The sequence below is a fragment of the Bos indicus genome, chromosome 16, assembly GCF_029378745.1.
Source record: "Bos indicus isolate NIAB-ARS_2022 breed Sahiwal x Tharparkar chromosome 16, NIAB-ARS_B.indTharparkar_mat_pri_1.0, whole genome shotgun sequence".
NCBI lineage: Eukaryota > Metazoa > Chordata > Mammalia > Artiodactyla > Bovidae > Bos > Bos indicus.
The window spans coordinates 73,016,006-73,034,222 of record NC_091775.1 but is presented as its reverse complement, the minus strand read 5'-3'; the positions used below and the strand labels follow the sequence as shown (position 1 = coordinate 73,034,222).

The 18,217-nt window shown below is 43.4% G+C and overlaps 1 protein-coding gene across 1 annotated transcript in view; it reads right to left on the bottom strand.

The window, feature by feature from the left end:
• Positions 1-18,217, bottom strand: part of KCNH1 (potassium voltage-gated channel subfamily H member 1) — a 441,878-nt gene that overhangs the window by 421,750 nt on the left and 1,911 nt on the right. The gene's annotated exons all lie outside the window — the stretch shown is intronic.

The window sequence follows — 18,217 nt, the reverse complement described above, 5'->3', positions numbered from 1 at the left end:
CAATCTCCCAGCTCAAAATCAGTAAGGCATTCCCTCTTATTCAGGGGTGGGTCAGTCTTTTGCTCTATTCAAACCTTTAACTGATTGGATAAGGCCCACCCACATTAGGGAGAACAACCTGCTTTACTCGGTCTACTGACTTAAATGCTAAACTCACCTAAAAACACCTTCAAAGAAACATCCACAATAATGTTTAACCATATATTTGGGCATCCCATCACCCAGTTGACACATAAAATTTACAGTCACAAGCACCAAAGCCAATGTTCTTCACTGTATACCATTCTGCAACAATCTTTAACAGAATCAGCAGAACCAGAGCTTACAAATTCTGAGACTTCCTCAGAGTCCTTGGAGGTACTCTGGGACTCTAGGTCTGGCAGAATACAGTGACTCTATAAAGCTCTATTTTAATAAAAGGCTTTTATAAAGGCAACACTTCTCCTTTTACACCTAGGCTTTCACTGAGGTGTCCACTCACCCCCAGAAAGAAATGTTGTAATGAATAATTTTGCCTCCTTTCTCCATCTCCCTCACTTATATCTCCCTAAGTAGATTCATCAAGCTATCAGTAGGCATCTCAAGAGCAAGAGGCATCCACTGTGTGTCTTGGCCCCTCAAACTAGCCTGAGCCCAGTATGTAGGGAGAAGACAGAGGTTGAGTTAGAGCTACTTGTCTCCTCATAAGACACACATCCCACCTGTGATGGGTCCTGCCAGCCCCCTGCTCTATCAGCTCCAGATTTGTGACCTAGGAGAAGGTCAGTAACTCACAGCCTAGAAGCCAAAGCCTAGGCTTGAGGAGGCAGACAGATGGCACAGCCATGTTCTCCAATCTAGTTTAACAATAAAAAAGCTGATATTGTATTTTGACCTTCATCTGGCTCCTTCAGCCAGTCTCCAATGAGGATAAAATGGTCTCTGGTGGCTCAGACAGTAAAGAATCTGCCTGCAATGCGGAAGACCTGGGTTAAATCCCTGGGTAAGGAAGATCCCCTGGAGGAGGCATGGCAACCCACTCCAGTATTCTTGCCTGGAGAATCCCATGGGCAGAGGAGCTGACGGGCTACAGTCCATGGGGTCGCAAAGAGTCAGATACAACTGAGCGACTAAGCCACATACAACATACGAAAGGGATCAAACCCCTAATATCCCAAAGGGCACTGAGAGGTCATTTGCTTTCCTGCCTCCTGGCACTACTGAATCACACTGCTAAGAGTCTTTACAAACTCCCTACAAAGCAAGAGACAACACAGTCCCTTCCAGAACACCAACAGTGCCTTGCCGGACCTTTTCACTTTCTCTCTTCTTAAAAAAAAAATGATTTTTAGAAAGACCAGTCCTTTACCTGTGTCAGACTCTCAATTCTATGGTAGCTGGTACAGTCAAAGCATCACTATAAACAGCTGAGATTCTACTGGTGGCCCCTGATAAACCATGGCTCCTTGCACTCATGCTTTTCGTGTATGTGGAGGTATGTTTGTGTGTGTGTGTGTGTGTGTGTGTGTGTGTGTGTGTGTGTGTTGTCATCGAATGCAACAACATGAATGAATCTCAAAAGCATGCTAAGAGAAAGAATCCAGCCTTTAAGGGTACACTCTGTATGATTCATATATATGACATGAGGGGTGAGGGCAAGGGAGAGTTGCAAGAGTACAGGGACCAAAATCAGATTCAGAGTTATCAGGGCCCTTGAGTTCATGCTTTTGTTTTGTCCCCTTGAATCTAGGCGAGTCTGTGACATGCTCTAACCAACACATTGCAATAGAATGGATGTCACTCCACTTCCATAAGCATTAAGGTCCAGCAGTTTCTGCTTCCATGCTCTTGGGAGCTCTGAGCTGCTATGGGAGAAGTCCAGCTACACTAGTGGAGAGGTCATATGGAGACCCTACAAGCAGAGGTCCCCTAGTGAGAAAGAAGCCCTGAAATGACATGTAGAAGCACCAAGGAGCCCAATCAACCCAATCAACAAACCCAATCAACAAAGAAAGCCAGTGGGAAGATGAGGGGTAAGTGCCCTTATTAATTCACCCTCCCCAGCAATCCCTAGGTGCCCAGAGCACCATCTGCAAGACTAACACTGGAGACAACAACAAGTTGGGCTCAAATGGAAGTGTTGTCCCTGATGAGCTGTGTGGGTCAGTCACTTCAGCTCTCTGAGTCTCTGTGTGGGCAAGCTACAAGACTGCCATGCTTCTGGCAGCAATCAAATCTGATGCTCTAAGTCAGGGGTCCCCAGCCTCTGGGATCTACTAGCTGATGATCTGCAGTACAGCTGATATAAAAACAGAAATAAAGTGCACAATAAATGTGATGCGCTTGAATCATTCCAAAACCATCCCCCCTTCCCTGGTCCATGAAAGACTGTCTTCTGTGAAACCAGCCCCTGGTGCCTAAAAGGTTGGGGGCCGCTGCTCTACATGACTGGATTCATAACAAAGAATGAGTCAGGTGACACCTCGGCCACCTGCAGGTCTCACACCCACGTGGAGTAATCAACCAGCCATCACCTTGAAATATCACTTCTCCAAATGATGGACTCTGTAGAGCCTGGGTCATTTTAAAAATAGTAGCAACCCCTCCCAAACCTGACTCAGTGGAAAGTGACACTCACATTTAGGTGAACCGTGTTGTACCGGCTTTTGTGAGTGGAATTGTCTGGATGTGAAGATAGGATATGACGTGCAGTGGGCTTCCCCGGTGACGCTAGCGGTAAAGAAACTGCGTGTCAGGGCAGGAGCTGTAAAAGACGCGGGTTTGATCTCTAGGTCAGGAAGATCCCCTGGAGGCGGGCATGGCAACCCACTCCAGTATTCTTGCTAAGGAATCCCATGGACAGAGGAACCTAGTGGGCTATAGTCCACGGGGTCACAAAGAGTTGGACATGACTGAGCAATTTAGCATACATGCATGATGTGCAGTATTAATGTAAAAACATCCTGTCAGGGGATTTTACAGTAGCAATAAATCACATATCGGTGTTTCCATTTATATATACAGAAAATGCCTAAATGTGCCTGTGGAGTCAATAAAATCCAGATAAGACATATGCTTTTGACATATACATATGTATCTTGTGTGTCTGTGTGTACACACACACACATAGAGGTTTTTCAGGTAGAATGTGTAACTCCCCATCAGCCAGCCAGTGGCCCAGCTGAAGCCCCAAGCCTGCCTCCAAATTCCTATTTTCTGAACTGAGTCCCTCCCACATTGTTCGGTAAAACGTGGAGGTTCAGCCTGGCTGCCCTTGCCATGATTTATTCATTGCCTCTCATCTGAAATTTCCCAGTGTCTCCAGGTCTTTGATGCAAATCAACCCGGTTCTACAGCCTCCCTCAGATGCCTTTTTACTCCCTGAGGGTCTTTAGCTGGAAGACTGCATGCAATTAAATGTAAGGCTTCCTAAATTCAACCTTTCTCAGCCCACACACAGTTTTCCTCCAGTTGGTGGAATAAAACATCCTCTCAACATTGGAAAGCTCTCCTCCCCCAAGCATCAAGGCTTCTTCAGGGGATGGGTGATGAGCCAAGCCACGCTGCAGTCGTCAGGTGTGTCAAAAGCATCCCGAACCTACCATTTGCCCATAAAGCATAACACAGAGACACTCGAAAAGGAAATTATTAGAAAATTGCTTTTCATCATAATTACCACAAATAACAAAGGAGAAACCAACTAAAGCAATGACTTAGAAAAGTGACTCAGTTTGGGCAATTACACAGATAAAAGCTGCATTCAGCGAGCCACTCATACAAATTTATTGTTCTCCGCCAACACTGATTATTTAGAGAGCTACAGTAAATATTTCACCATATGCTTCTAATAACTCAGAATATTTTTCTTAGAAGAGAACACATCTTCAGGACACTCTTAACATTGTAGATTACTAAGGGTATCAGCACTCTTAGAGAAAGCAGGTTTGAGTAAAAATATTAATACATTTTTCTTCCTTTTAGAACAATAGAAGACTGAGATACATGATGAGGACAAAAGGCATGAAGCACTAGACAAAGACTGGGAAACAATGATTTTATTTGCCTGAACCTAAATAAAATCTATACCAGAAATTAATTTTTATAAAAACAAAAAACACCTAGTCAAATGTAGGACTCAGGCTATCTGGGAGCTTCCCAAGTGGCTCAGTGATAAAGAATCTGCTTGCCAATGCACAGGACATGTGGGTTGGATCCCTGGGTCAGGAAGATCTCCTAGAGTGGGAAATGGTAACCCACTTGTAGTATTCTTGCCTGGAGAATCCCATGGACAGCGGAGCCTGGCGGGCTACCGTTCATGGGGCTGCAGAGTTGGACACCACTGAGCATGCATGCAGGATATTTGCCGATCGTAGTTCCTTTCCTACAGATATCCAATCAATCGATTAATTTAAAAGAAAACCAACTTCACCTGACAATACCCATTTCCTTTTCTCTTACTTTCTCCAAGCACTTGACATCATTGACATGTTAGGCGCCTAGATGTTTGCTCATTATCTGCCTCCCCAGTAGAATGCAAGCTTCATGAGAGCAAGAGCCTGTTCTTCCTTTCCCACTGAATCTCCAACATCTAGAACATCACCTTAACACATAGGAGATAGTACAGAATGATTGTTTGATGAATGAATGAATGAATGCACTTAGACCAGTACCAGACATAGCCTGATGTTACCCATTTCATTGTATTCACCACCTTATTAACTCACATGAATTGCAATTTTCCCTAGATTGTCTATGAAATATCAGTAGCCCAAAAAAGTTCTCGACTCAATTAGAAATGACAAGTGATCTTTATACTCTCTTTGGGCACTAGTCATCTTTTACCTACAGCTAGTAGATGATTTTGCTGCTTGTATATTATGATATGTCAACAACAATGTTCATAATATAGTTAAGGCCTGGCTTAAGCAACATTGTGAAGCAGATTAAGTTTGGGATACTTCATCCCCTCTTTCTGTACTTTTCTCTCTTTTCTGAGCTTTCTGTTACTTAAGTCAATTTATTTCTCCTATTGTGGAAAAAGAGTTGTCTTATAAACAAATTCAGAGTTCCCTGTTAGTTATTTAAAGTACTGTCTCTCTCAGTATGTTTGAATTTAAGACAGGACAATAGAGATAGAATAATTCTTAACCTGATGCTCAGAATCTGTAACTTTTGGAAACTGTTACCCTGTGGTGGGTAGGGGAGGCAGACAGGGATGGGTCTTTCCATCGCACCTGAAGTAACATTAATGGGGGGACTTTGGCCCACGATAGTTAGTTACAAAGAGCTGGACACGATTTAGCAGCGGAACAACAACAGCAAGTTAGTGGCTTAGACTGCCTCGTCTTCACTTACAGGCGCACTCCTTCTGAACCGAGCATGAGAGGGCAGAGGACGCTGATAGGCCCCAATAACTCCAAAGTGCTTTCCAATGAGTGCTTTCACTCTTTCATATAAAACTCATGCAGTGAAAACAGCATGGGATTGTGAGTTAGAAAGGCCCTGCCTCCCATTAAGAAACACTAATATTTCAGTGCACAGGGCCTCAGTCACACACGCATGGGATATGATTGCTAAATAAATAAATTGATAAAATTTTAAAATAAAACAGACAGATCAAAAGATTTGGTAATATTTACGAGAAAGGAGTACTCTTGCCTGGCAAATCCCATGGATGGAGGAGCCTGGTGGGCTGCAGTCCATGGGGTCGCTAAGAGTCGGGCACGACTGAGCGACTTCACTTTCACTTTTCACTTTCATGCATTGGAGAAGGAAATGGCAACCCACTCCAGTGTTCTTGCCTGGAGAATCCTAGGGACAGGGGAGCCTGGTGGGCTGCCGTCTACAGGGTCGCACAGAGTCAGACATGACTGAAACGACTTAGCAGCAGCAGCAGGAGAAAGGAGAGGAAGGGATTCGAAGAAGCAAAGTCAGTATGTACAGTTAAAGCCTTAATATCAGCAAAAGTCATTCTGTGGCTGTATTGCAGTTTCTCAGCAATAAAATTCCATGAAAATGACTCTTCTAAATTGTCAAGGGCCCAATCTTTGCACTACACGAACCAAACTCCTAAGAGATTCAATAGTTGTTTGTTTTGTCTCTGGTTTTAATATCCTACAGTAATACATTTTGATTAAGTCAGTAAATTACAATGGGGAAAGAGATATCAATTTCAAAAGCAAACTCAGACACTTCATACTGGATGGTTACGCCTAAGCACATGGTTTCCAAAGTCTGACTTCCATCTTCACTCAGCATCAAATTAAAGGGTTTTAAAACAATAAAAAATACATGAATCCCTTTCACAAGCAGGATGGAAGTGAATGAGGATATACATGAAATAGTTTCAGAAACACAGACTTTTTCATTACTCAATGATATTTTTTACTTAATAAATAAGAGGTCAATGATATGTTGAATAACTGCTAAGAAATATTTATCTGTGTGATTAATTGCTTAAAAAATGGTGCAATAAATTAATCAGTCAGGTGCTTTATTCTCATTTTTATAGTCATAATAATTTCTTAATGCACATCTGAACATAATATATGCACTTTAAACAAAACAACTAGACCATCACTGAGTAACACAAAAATTTGATTTCCAGAACTAAAAAAAAAAAAAAACTGTCTCAAAGTAAGCAATATAAAAATATTGAATGGCACAGAAAAAGACTTTTTTTTAATTTTAGAAAAAGATTTTTTGAGTTAGTTTTACATTTGCCTCCTGTGTTATTTTACTACTTTCATGGCAAATGGTTCAGCGTGGACAGAGTATAGCATCAGGGTGAATGGAAGAAATCTCAGAGCAGCTAACTTTTTTTTTTTTTTTGCATTTTTTTTAATTTTATTTTATTTTTAAACTTTACAATATTGTGTTAGTTTTGCCAAATATCGAAATGAATCCGCCACAGGCATACACGTGTTCCCCATCCTGAACCCTCCTCCCTCCTCCCTCCCCATACCATCCCTCTGGGTCGTCCCAGTGCACCAGCCCCAAGCATCCAGTATCATGCATTGAACCTGGACTGGCGACTTGTTTCATACATGATATTATACATGTTTCAATGCCATTATCCCAAATCTTCCCACCCTCTCCCTCTGAGTATCCACTTTGTCCTAGGCATGATAGGAGTACAGGGGACACTTCTGTACACTGGAAAGCTCTGCTCAACTTCCCTGCTTAATCTGTATCTGTAATATCACATAACTCTACATCCTGCTCCTCTATCCAAGACCCAGACACAGCAGACTATGCTAGCAGAGAACAACCGGCTGAACAACCCACAGGCAGGGCTGGACCAACAGATTCTCCCTCCAGAACAAAAACCAAGACACTGAAGCTGAGAGGTCGGCAGAGCTGACCACACGTATGCTGGCGAGTGGGCAGAGAAAGGCCGTCCTGGGAGAGAAATGGGAACCTCAGCCAGGTACACGGAAGGCAGTCAGTGAGGCAACACGAGGGGAGAACTGCACACACAGACAGACTGGGTAGAGACGGATAAATTGAGGCAGAGACTACAGACAAAGACGGACAGCAACAGGGAGAGATGGAGAGAGATGACAGAGACTGATCAAGACAGGTGGCGGCAACAGAGTCGGACAACAGAGACGATCAGTGGCAGGCAGCAACTCACAGAGACGATCAGGGAGAGAGATGGGGAAAGGAGAGAAGACAGGGTGCGAACAGAGGGGCATGGAGCAGGGGTGAGGGGCAAGGGGAGCCAACACAGAATGAGCCGGAACTGAAGAGCAAGCAGCCCCAAGCTAGAGACCCACAGACACATCTAGAGAGACAGTGAGGAGAGAGCTCAAAGCCCTCAGAGTTGGTACGGGAAAGATAGATTAAGGGCCAGAGAGAGATACAGAGAAGAAAACCAGAACATTCCAAGAGAAGGCACTGCTGGAGACAAGTGAGAGGCAGGCATTGAGAAGCTAGGAGAGAGAATGACAAAGTTAATTCCTGTATTGGGACCCAGGGAACAGGGGCCACCCCAGCGGCCCATGTCACAGATCTCAACCTAAGTCAGCCTCCAGTGATGGAAACAGCTCACTGTGACACTGGCCACAGTTCTCCAACTCGGCCAGAGCTGGCTCACCTGACCCTAGAAAATAGGACCAGCCAGCCTTAAAAGGAAATCTCCAACCCGCCAGCCAAACATGCTCTGGGTCTGAGATGCCTCTCCTAATGCTCTATAAAATTCACTCCTGGACTTCCCTGGTGGCTCAGTGGTAAAGAATCCACCTGCCAGTGCAGGGGACATGGGTTCCATCCCTGGTCTGGGATGATCCCACATGCAAAGCAGCTAAACCCATTCACCACAACTATTGAGCCTGTGCTCTAGAGCACGAGAATTGCAACTGCTGAAGCCCACGTGTGCCCTGGAGGGCTCAGCAACAAGAGAAGCCACCGCAATGAGAAGCCTGCACACCGCAAGTACAGAGTAGCCCCTGCTCCCCACAACTCGAGAAAAGCCTGCACGGCAATGAAGACCCCGTGTGTCAGTCGCTCAGTCACGTCTGACTCTGCGAATCCATGGACTGTAGCCCACCAGGTTCCTCTATCCATGGGATTTTTCAGGCAAGAAGACCAGAGTGGGTTGCCATTCCCTTCTCCAGGTGAGGACCCAGTACAGCCAATAAATAAAATCAATAAAAAAAGAAAAACCTCGCTCCTGCCCCAAATCCCTTGGAAAGCATATTCTTCCACCACAGGTGAGCCCTGCACTCCCACAGTCCATGGATTGTTTTCCCTTAAAGGACATCAACATCATTACTAACTTGCTTTAGCTTCATCATTTGACAAGAGTAACAGAGAAAAGCGGCACAGTGAATGAAGTCAGGCAGGAGCACAACCCCTGAATGACCTAGCCAGGTGGGAAAAGTATCAAAGGGGATTTTAGCTGACAGAAGAATGACTAAAAATTAGAACCTCCTCCATCTTTAAAAACTATCAGCTATCATTTCAAAGTGGCAGATCAAGAACATGTATTTACTTCCTCATCCTTGAATGATGGCTGGAAAATTCAAAGGGATATTCCCACAACATCAACGGGAAGGGTCACCAGTAGGCAAGAGCTAAGTTTCTGGAAGATGAAGGACAAGTGGAGGATGAAATGCAGCAGAGGAAGCCATGATTTTAAGATTCCAAAGGGATTTGGACAAGGAAGGGGCTAATGAGAACTGTTAGCTACTATCTAAGGCAGGAATGGGATTTGAGCAAAAACTGGGAAACCAATAGAAAGTCAATAGAGAAAAAGTCCACTCACCCTCCGACACATACCTCCATCCAAACACCCTGGCAGCCATGCCTCTACCTCTCAAGTAAAGAAACACATGGGGCTGGCTCAGAAGCAGTAGTCTGCCAACTGCAACATCCATCAGAAGTGCCTGGAGAACTCAGTAAAACACAGATAACAAGCCCCCATCCCCTGAGTTTTTGATTCACTACATATAAGGTTGTTGTTATAATTGCTAAGTCATGTCCAACTCCTTTGTGACTGCATGAAGCGCAGCCCACTAGGCTCCCCTGTCCATGGGATTCTCCCGACAAGAACACTGGAGTGGGTTGCCATTTCCTTCTCCAGGGGATCTTCCCAACCCAGGAATCAAACCCAAGTGTCTTGCATTGGCAGGCAGATTCTTCACCACTGAGCCATCAGAAATAAGATTTGCCCCAAGAATTTGCATTCCTATCAAGTTCCTAGAGGTTCTACCACTAGAAATTAAATGAAGGCAATTTTACTTAATCTCTTTTTTAAACCTCAGTTTCTGCAGTAGTAAAACGGAATAGTGAGAGTGCTCACAGGACAGTCTTAGTGAGATCAGAGATGATACGTGTGCAATCTTTGGCACACTGCCAGACACACATATGAGAAAGGTTTTTTAATTTGCCCAAGTCATGGTTATAACCAGTGATTATAATTGATGCTTTTAACAAGTATTTGCTTGCTTCTAATGTTTTTTGAATTCTGAGAATTTGAAAAGTGGAAAAAGATGGAAAAAGAACATGAAAATACCTCATTAAGCCTGTAGGTGACCAAGTTGTTGAGCTGCAAAGCAAGGACAGGTGCATGCTACCTTCACCAGGCAGAACACAGGTATTTTTCGTTCTGTTGAAGAGAAGAACCTGAATTCATACCTTCTCACCAAGGTCATGCCCACGACTGATACTGGTCTGGACAACAGGCTACTGAGAAGGTACTTGTCCAGGGAATGGGTAACAGGTCCTATGGTCAGAGTCCTGGCAGGTAAATAATGACACATTTAAGCGTGTAATTAGAAGATGATTTAATCAATGAACTATTAAGAAAAGCATGGGTCAGGTGGTAAACCAACTCTCTTGAGAAGAAAAAGCTCTGATTTATATCATTTGACAATTTCTGAGGGGTAAATATTCCCACATGGCAGAGTTCAAGCTACCAAGTTCCCTGAACTAGGAATACAGAAAAGATGAGCATAACCACATCTTGAAAGATAGTATTGATACCAGCCAGCTGCACCTGCCCCAGCATACCATGGGGGAAAAACTCAGGGACAGTGCAGGACCCCCAGCTAAACTGCAAGGTTTAGCCAAACCCAAAGAGAGTGATGGAGAAGGCAATGGTACCCCACTCCAGTACTCTTGCCTAGAAACTCCCATGGACAGAGGAGCCTGGTAGGCTGCAGTCCATGGGGTCGCTAAGAGTTGGACACGACTGAACAACTTCACTTTCACTTTTCACTTTCCTGCATTGGAGAAGGAAATGGCAACCCACTCCAGTGTTCTTGCCTGGAGAATCCCAGGGACAGGGGAGCCTGTTGGGCTGCCATCTCTGGGGTCGCACAGAGTCGGACACGACTGAAGCGACTTAGCAGTAGCAGCAAAGAGAGTGAGCTGCAGATGTAACCTTTAATCAAAGTAAAACAGATAGGCTACAATGATGACCTTGCAGGGAGGAAACTAGAGAATAAATACTACAATCTCCCCCTCCTCCTTCCCCATCTCACGGTGATATGAAGCCAGCCAGGAGTCAGGAAGCAAGGGAGCCTACAGACATAATCCACATAGGTCACCCTCCCAGGATGCAGAGCAGGTTACAGAAGAAAAAAGACTGGCCCAGCGATAAAGAATCTGCTTGCCAATGCAGGAGATGCGACAAACGCAGGTGTGATCCCTGGGTTGGGAAGATCCCCTGGAGTAGGAAATGGCAACCCACTCCAGTATGCTTGCCTGGAAAATCCCATGGACAGAGGAGCCTGGTGGCTACAGTCCTTGGGGTTGCAAAGAGTCAAACACGACTGAGCACAACAGAAGATAAAGCAGTACACTGGCCCTTGTAGGTGGTCAAAGCACAACCTTAAAGATTGCAGCATAGAATGCTAATCAATTCGGTCCCAATAATGCTGAGAGGAAACAAAAATAAAGAAAATCAAAACATAAAAATCCATGTAGATGAAGTAAATATATTTTCTTCGCCAGTTATAAAGCTCTAGTCTAAATACGCTTTCCAAATTCATTCTTAATAGAATCTGAAGTTAAGTGGTAGATAAATATTGGTAAAATTTGTCCAAATAGTATCATCTTTCAGATGCTAATTCCAGCACTCTGAGAACGCTGGTGGCGGGTTCCTACATCACTGCTGTAAGGAAAGAAGGAAGTAACTAGAGGCCATTTCTCTTCTTTATAAAAGTTCCTGAACTGTGGTGCTGGAGAAGACTCTTGAGAGTCCCTTGGACTGCAAGGAGATCACACCAGTCAATCCTAAAGGAAATCAGTCCTGACTATTCATTGGAAGGACTGATGCTGAAACTCCAATACTTTGGCCACCTGATTCAAAGAATTGACTCATTGGAAAAGACCCTAATACCGGGAAAGACTGAAGGCAGGAGAAGGGGATGACAGAGGATGGGATGGTTTGATCATCTACTCAAATAGACATGAGTTTGAGCAAGTTCCAGGAGTTGGTGAAGAACAGGGAAGCCTGGTGTGCTGACCATGGGGTCACAAACAGTAGGACACGACTGAGGAAATGAACTGAACTGATGTCACCAAGACCCTTTAAAAAGCTATGAGGAATGGGAGCCTTGAGGCACTCTCATTTAATAATTAACATTAATAATTACAAGATTAACTCAATTTCAGAACATCAGTTTTATGCAACATAAGACTAATAGAAAGAGCTGTCATTTTAATTGATAGAATGAACAATCTTAGGATGAGTAAGCAAACAGATTCTGATTAGTGGCATAATTCTCTAGTACCTAATCAAAAGAGCTGTAAGTAGTTTTTTTCCTCAGCAGCCACACAGGACTGTTAGAATAGAGACCATGAGAACTGAGGGAGACCCAAATTTGGCCAGACTGCAATCTGTTCAGCAAGACTGTACTTGCACAGAGAGCAGCTGGGGCATCAGACAAAGCCCAACATCTAAGACAGGCTGGAATCGCACAGCAGCGGGTGAGCAACCCGAGACCACGTGCCAAAGAGGACAGTGCAATGGGACATCCCAGAGGAGGGAGAGGCTATTAAGAAAACTTCCACCACATCAAAACCAAGCTTCATACATCCTGCAGTTGTCCCCTTTAAATTGACGTAAGGGACCTGGGCATCCCATATCCAATCTCACAAAAAAAGAATGAGCTATAAAATCTAAGAATAAGTTTGGGTGAGACGTTTATAATGGAAAAAATGTGTGGTAAGTACTGAGTCGGCATAGCATCTCTTAAATCTTTGCTGAGGTTTGCAACGCATGTTGGTCTTCATCCCTCTGCAATGAGCTGCAGCGTCACAAACATCACGCACATTTTGGGAGTCCCAGGCTCAAGCACAGCATCACGCACAGAGGGGGCCCACCACGTCTATGAAGCTGAGCTGGAGGCTAGTCTTAGCTTTTCAGTCTGTCTTTGAGTTTTGATTCCTCCATGATAGCACTGCCCCCACTTCAGTCACTTTCTTTCTTTCCCTAAAATAAACATGTCATTCACCTCCTAGTCCCTTCTCACTTTCAGCCTGAATTCTTACATATGTCCCCGGAGTTTTTCCATTTGAGAAAATGAGTCTCTCACACACACACACTTGCATGTGTCCTTTGCACACAATTCTCACTGTGCGAGTCTTTCCTATCATTTACCATCATGGTGCGGGAGTTCACACTACAGGAATATTTAAACAGAGTAGATAGCGAGAGCTGGACAATGAAAAGAAGGCTGAGTACTGAAGGACTGACACTTTTGAACTGTGGTATTAGAGAAGACTCTTGAGAGTCCGTTGGACTGCAAGGAGATCAAACCAGTCAAGCCTAAAGAAAATCAACCCTGAATATTCATTGGAAGGACTGATGCTGAAGCTGAAACTCCAATACTTGGCCACCTGATGCGAAGAACTAACTCATTGGAAAAGACTCTGATGCTGGGAAAGACTGATGGCTGGAGGAGAAGGGGACAACAGAGGATGAGATGGTTGGATGGCATCACTGACTCAATGGACATGAGTTTAAGTAAGCTTCAAGAGAGGGTGAGGGACAGGGAGGCCTGGCGTGCTGCAGTCCATGGGGTCACAAAGAGTCAGACACGACTGAACAACTGAACAAGAAGATAGTGAAACCTCCCAAAGGACAAGGGCAAGTTTTGTTTTCATTTCATTTTGATCACGTGCTCACCATTAACATGACCCTGAGTGACCCTGCTTTATTGGTTACTAGATTGGGCAGTGCCATTATTAAAGGATAAAATAGCATGTGTCGACAAGGGTGTGCTGTGGAGTGCTGAAAACTCTCATACACTGCTGGAGGGAGTGAAAAATGATACAAGCCCTTTGGAAAACTGTTTAGCAGCATCTGCCACAGTTAAACAGAGGCATCCTATGTACACACTCAATATACGCCCAAAGACATGAAAAATATTTGTAGCAGCATTAACAGCAAAAGTCTGCAAACAACTCACACGTGGTTGGAGGAGGTCAGTGAGAGGATGTGACCGCTAGCTGACCATTGAGCTGGACCCAAACAATCAGAGGCGCCTCACCCCTCCCCTGTCCTTGGGATGTACATTCTGCCCACTGCTCCCACAGTAGGAGCCATCCCAAGGAGAGAGGAGGGTGTTGTTGAGACCATCTAGACCAGCAGTCCCCAACCTTTTCGGCACCAGGGACTGATTTCGTAGAAGACAATTTTTCTACAGGTGGAGGGGGATGGTTTCAGGATGATTTAAGCGTATTACATTTATTGTGCACTTTATTTCAATTACTACATCAGCTCCACCTCAGATCATCAGGCATCAGATCCCAAAGGTTCGGGACCCCTGATCTGAGTGAATATGTGACTGAATCCAGTAAAGGCCTCTTTTTAACGTTTAAGTTTTGGCAGGTGGGTGTGGAGATCTACTCACACTGCAGTGCCCAAGACAAACCCAATGAGTTCCCTCACTTATTAAAGCTGCCACCTACCAGTCGAGAGTGGGCTGTCTCTTTCTCCCACCTCTCCTTGCCCTCCCTATAAGGGGGGTGTCCATCAAAGTAGAATGGATAAATACAATGCATAGTGTGGTCATTCCATAAAGTGCTATATAGCAGTGAAAAATGAACAATGAAAGCACATGCAACAGCAGCACGGAGGAGTCATCAGCTGATGAAGGATCCACGCTGCACGTCCCATGCATATAAAGCTCAAAACAGACAAAGTGAACTAGTGTTCGGGAACGCAAAACAAGTGAAATTATGGGGCAGAATATGAAGAAATTATGGTCACCGTGAACTCAGGAGATATCTCCCTTTGGGAAGTAATGAACATGGGAACAGGAAGGTCCCAGGAGTCCTGGAGTGCTGGCAAGATCTCACTAAGGTGGTGACAGAACATTATAGAAATGTATTAATCTACACACGGTGATTTCATGTGCATTTTTATTATTTTAAAACAAACCAAAAAAAAGTTTTAAAAAAACAAGGAAGAGGGGAACTTCCCTGGTGGCACAGTGGATGAGAATTTGCCTGCCAATGCAGGGGACCCAGGTTCAATCCCTTGTCCAGGAAGATCCCACATGCCACAGAGCAACTAAAGCCCGTGAGCCACAACTACTGAGCCCGCGTGCATAGAGCCCGCGCTCCACAAGAGAGGCCGCTGGAATGAGAAGCCCACACACTGCAGCTTCTTTGAACAAATAACTAAAGTATATTTTAAACGTTTATTTACAAGCCATTAACTATCTAACCAAAAATAAAGAGGCAGGAAAGAAACAGGGAGCTTCAAGGTAATGTCGAAGAAACCACTGCCAAATGGAGTCCAATCATCAGTGAAGAGTTAGTGTTGGAAAGAACGAAGCCAAAGAGTCCATTTATCACAATGTTCCTCAAAGGCTTCTATTCTTTTATGATAGATTATTAAAATATATGGATTTCATAAAAGTCAGGGAGTTTGGAAAACGTGTTGCCTTACATTAAATCAGAGGCTCCGTCTTCTGAATCTCCCAGCTACTGTCAGCCAATAGATTAAACCTGTGAGTCTTTCAGAGAAAGTGAACTGAGCCAAGGTTGAGGATTATCTTCGAACATATTACAAGGGAAAAAAAAAAACAACAACAGTTCTGTTGAACTGGTAATAATTCAGATTACCACCTACTCTGTGTTCAGAGCAATATGGGACTTTAATCAGTTTTCTGTTTCATAAATATTCCCAGGGCTCAACACTTTCTGAGGAGACGCAACATTACCCATGGCTCTCATCCTGTTTGCTAAGTACCTACATCAACAACCTGAACCAACTTAACGCCGTACAAAAACACAGCTGATTTAGCAATCTGTAAATTATACATGTACATAAATCTGTACCCAAATGTGTCATGTTTCACTCCTCCTAACATGCATGGGTTCTTAACTGGCACCTACAATTGTTTGATATAGGTTTACGAACACTAAAACATATGTTCTGCCTAGAATGGGACCATTTAGGGTAATATTTTTGTAGTTTCCTGGCACCGAGATCTGACAGCCTCCCTAAGACAGATCTATTTGCTTCAGCAAGGATTCTGACAGTAAGTGCTACAGATTTAAGCAACCATCAAAAAATATTCTGGAACAACACTTTTCAAGCATGAATATCAAGAGAAACAGGCTGGCTTTGCCTAAGTGGCCACAAAGTCAGTAGAAGGATCTGAAATGATGATAGTCAAAATCAAATCCGATCCGGGGCGCTAATTATGCCCTCTGACTACTTACAGCTAAGCAAAAAAAAAAAAAAACAGGTAATTTCTTTCAAATGGTTTCAGGATATATAAAAGAAAATTAAACTAGATTTAAGTCCCACCAAGACCAGGAATCTTTTAAACTTTTTTAGAAATAAAATGTCAGATCTAAATAAGAGTTGTAGCCAGGAAACACTGTGGAATTAGAGCCGGGTCCTGGGACCCAGACTCACTAGAATGTAACTTACTGAAGGTAAAGAGGATCTCCTGCTTTCTACTATATCCCCAGCATTCAATAAATATGCTCAATAAATCTTTGTTGAATGAACAAACCAGTAACAACTGCTGACTAGTCCCTGAGCTGCCTCTTACTAACTAAATGTAGGTAAATGACTTAACCTGAAGATCCTTAATCCCTGAATTTCTAAAATGGAGACTCTGCACCTCCTTTGCTGGCTTATGAGAATCAAAGGTGATATTCCATGGAAAGTGACTTAATACTTTACAAAAGGCACAGAGAGAGAGAGAGAGAGAGAGAGAGTGTGTGTGTGTGTTACCCCACCTGTGACTCCAACTAAACCACTGACAAAGGTGAAAACACTGCCCTTCCTTGAAACAGAATTAGCTTGTCCTTTGCCCTATGATTCTGCTTGGATGTGGCAGCATGGCTGTTAGCCAAAATAGATGCTGTTCTTGTTGTTGTAACATTTTATTTAATCTCCACTGGGAAATTGTGCTTCTCTGGAGAATGGTAATACAAGGAAGGTCATTTCAAGGTAGAGTATAAGCATGACATGGGGGTCAAAGGGCTTAGGGGTTTCATCAGTTCTGCCCTTAAATCTTTGAGAAAATCCACTTGCTTTTGTTTCTTTATACCACGTTAGGGAAGGAAAGGTAGACAACAAAGCATCTAAGGCCTGTCTGGGTTCTATTTCCCAGATACCAGATATTCAAATACCCCAGAACAAAGCCAGTTCTATTATCCATTAGCACATAATGAGAGATTTTTTTAAAGGATGATGAAAACAGTTCTACAAGCTAAGTCACAATGGCTGGAGAAACAATGATGCTATAAGAAAGATGAATGATTCCTTCTAGAGCTGCCTCAGGCACTGTCTGCCTGCCACTTCCAATAAGTCACTTAACATTCCTGGGACTCAGTGTTTTGATCTGTAAAAGAGGAACAATAATACTGCATAGGACCACTGGGCGAAAACACCTAAGAAAATTATCAAAAAGTACTATTTTAAGGTAAATGCTATTTAAACAATTTCATGCCCCCCTCCCAAAAAGGCTGGTGGATTCTAGAAGGAGACAATCAATATTTTTAAATAGATTTTTTCCATCACAGTAAAATAACATGATGCTGGTAGATACTGTGATACTTCCAAGAGTCCAGATTGTTTTTCCTATTTGGGCTCAGGAAATACGAAGACAGGGGTCACTAAAAACTGAAATCTCACAACCTTGAAACAGTAGATCATTTTAAATGTTCATCCGTCTTTCCTCCCAAGATGTTTTGGTTTCGTTGTTGATGTTGTTTTGGTTGGTTGGTTAATTGAAGTCAAGCTGTTGGAATTGGAGCTGAAATTAAAGCGCCAACGCTGACAACATTGCCTGCTACTTATTCTATTAACATTCCATGTCTGCTTACAGAGGGGAGGAAGCGCCAAGAAGATCAACTAAATCAGAAAGTGTCCTGCCTTCTCAGTTCCAGGAGTTTTTGTAATCGTGTCAACTCCAGAATTCGTATCTTTTTTGTCATTTTACTGTGGTTATTAGCTCCATGATTCTTCATTTCCTCCTATAAGCCTAAGGAACCTTGTGATTGTCACTTTTAAGATTCTCTTACCACTCTCTCCACTCAAAAACATGATAAGGTATATATTAGATATAGTTTTCCCTCATATTTAAAGGGTGCTACCTCTTCACCAAAAAAATGCAGTTGTCATTGATTCTTATGAGAAAGTTGATGTCACTGTCAATGGGATCCTCAAATAGCACGACTCCCTTGATAACCCACAACAGGCCAATAACAACAGCAATCACAGCAAATTAACTCTTAAACAGCGATTTTACTTAAA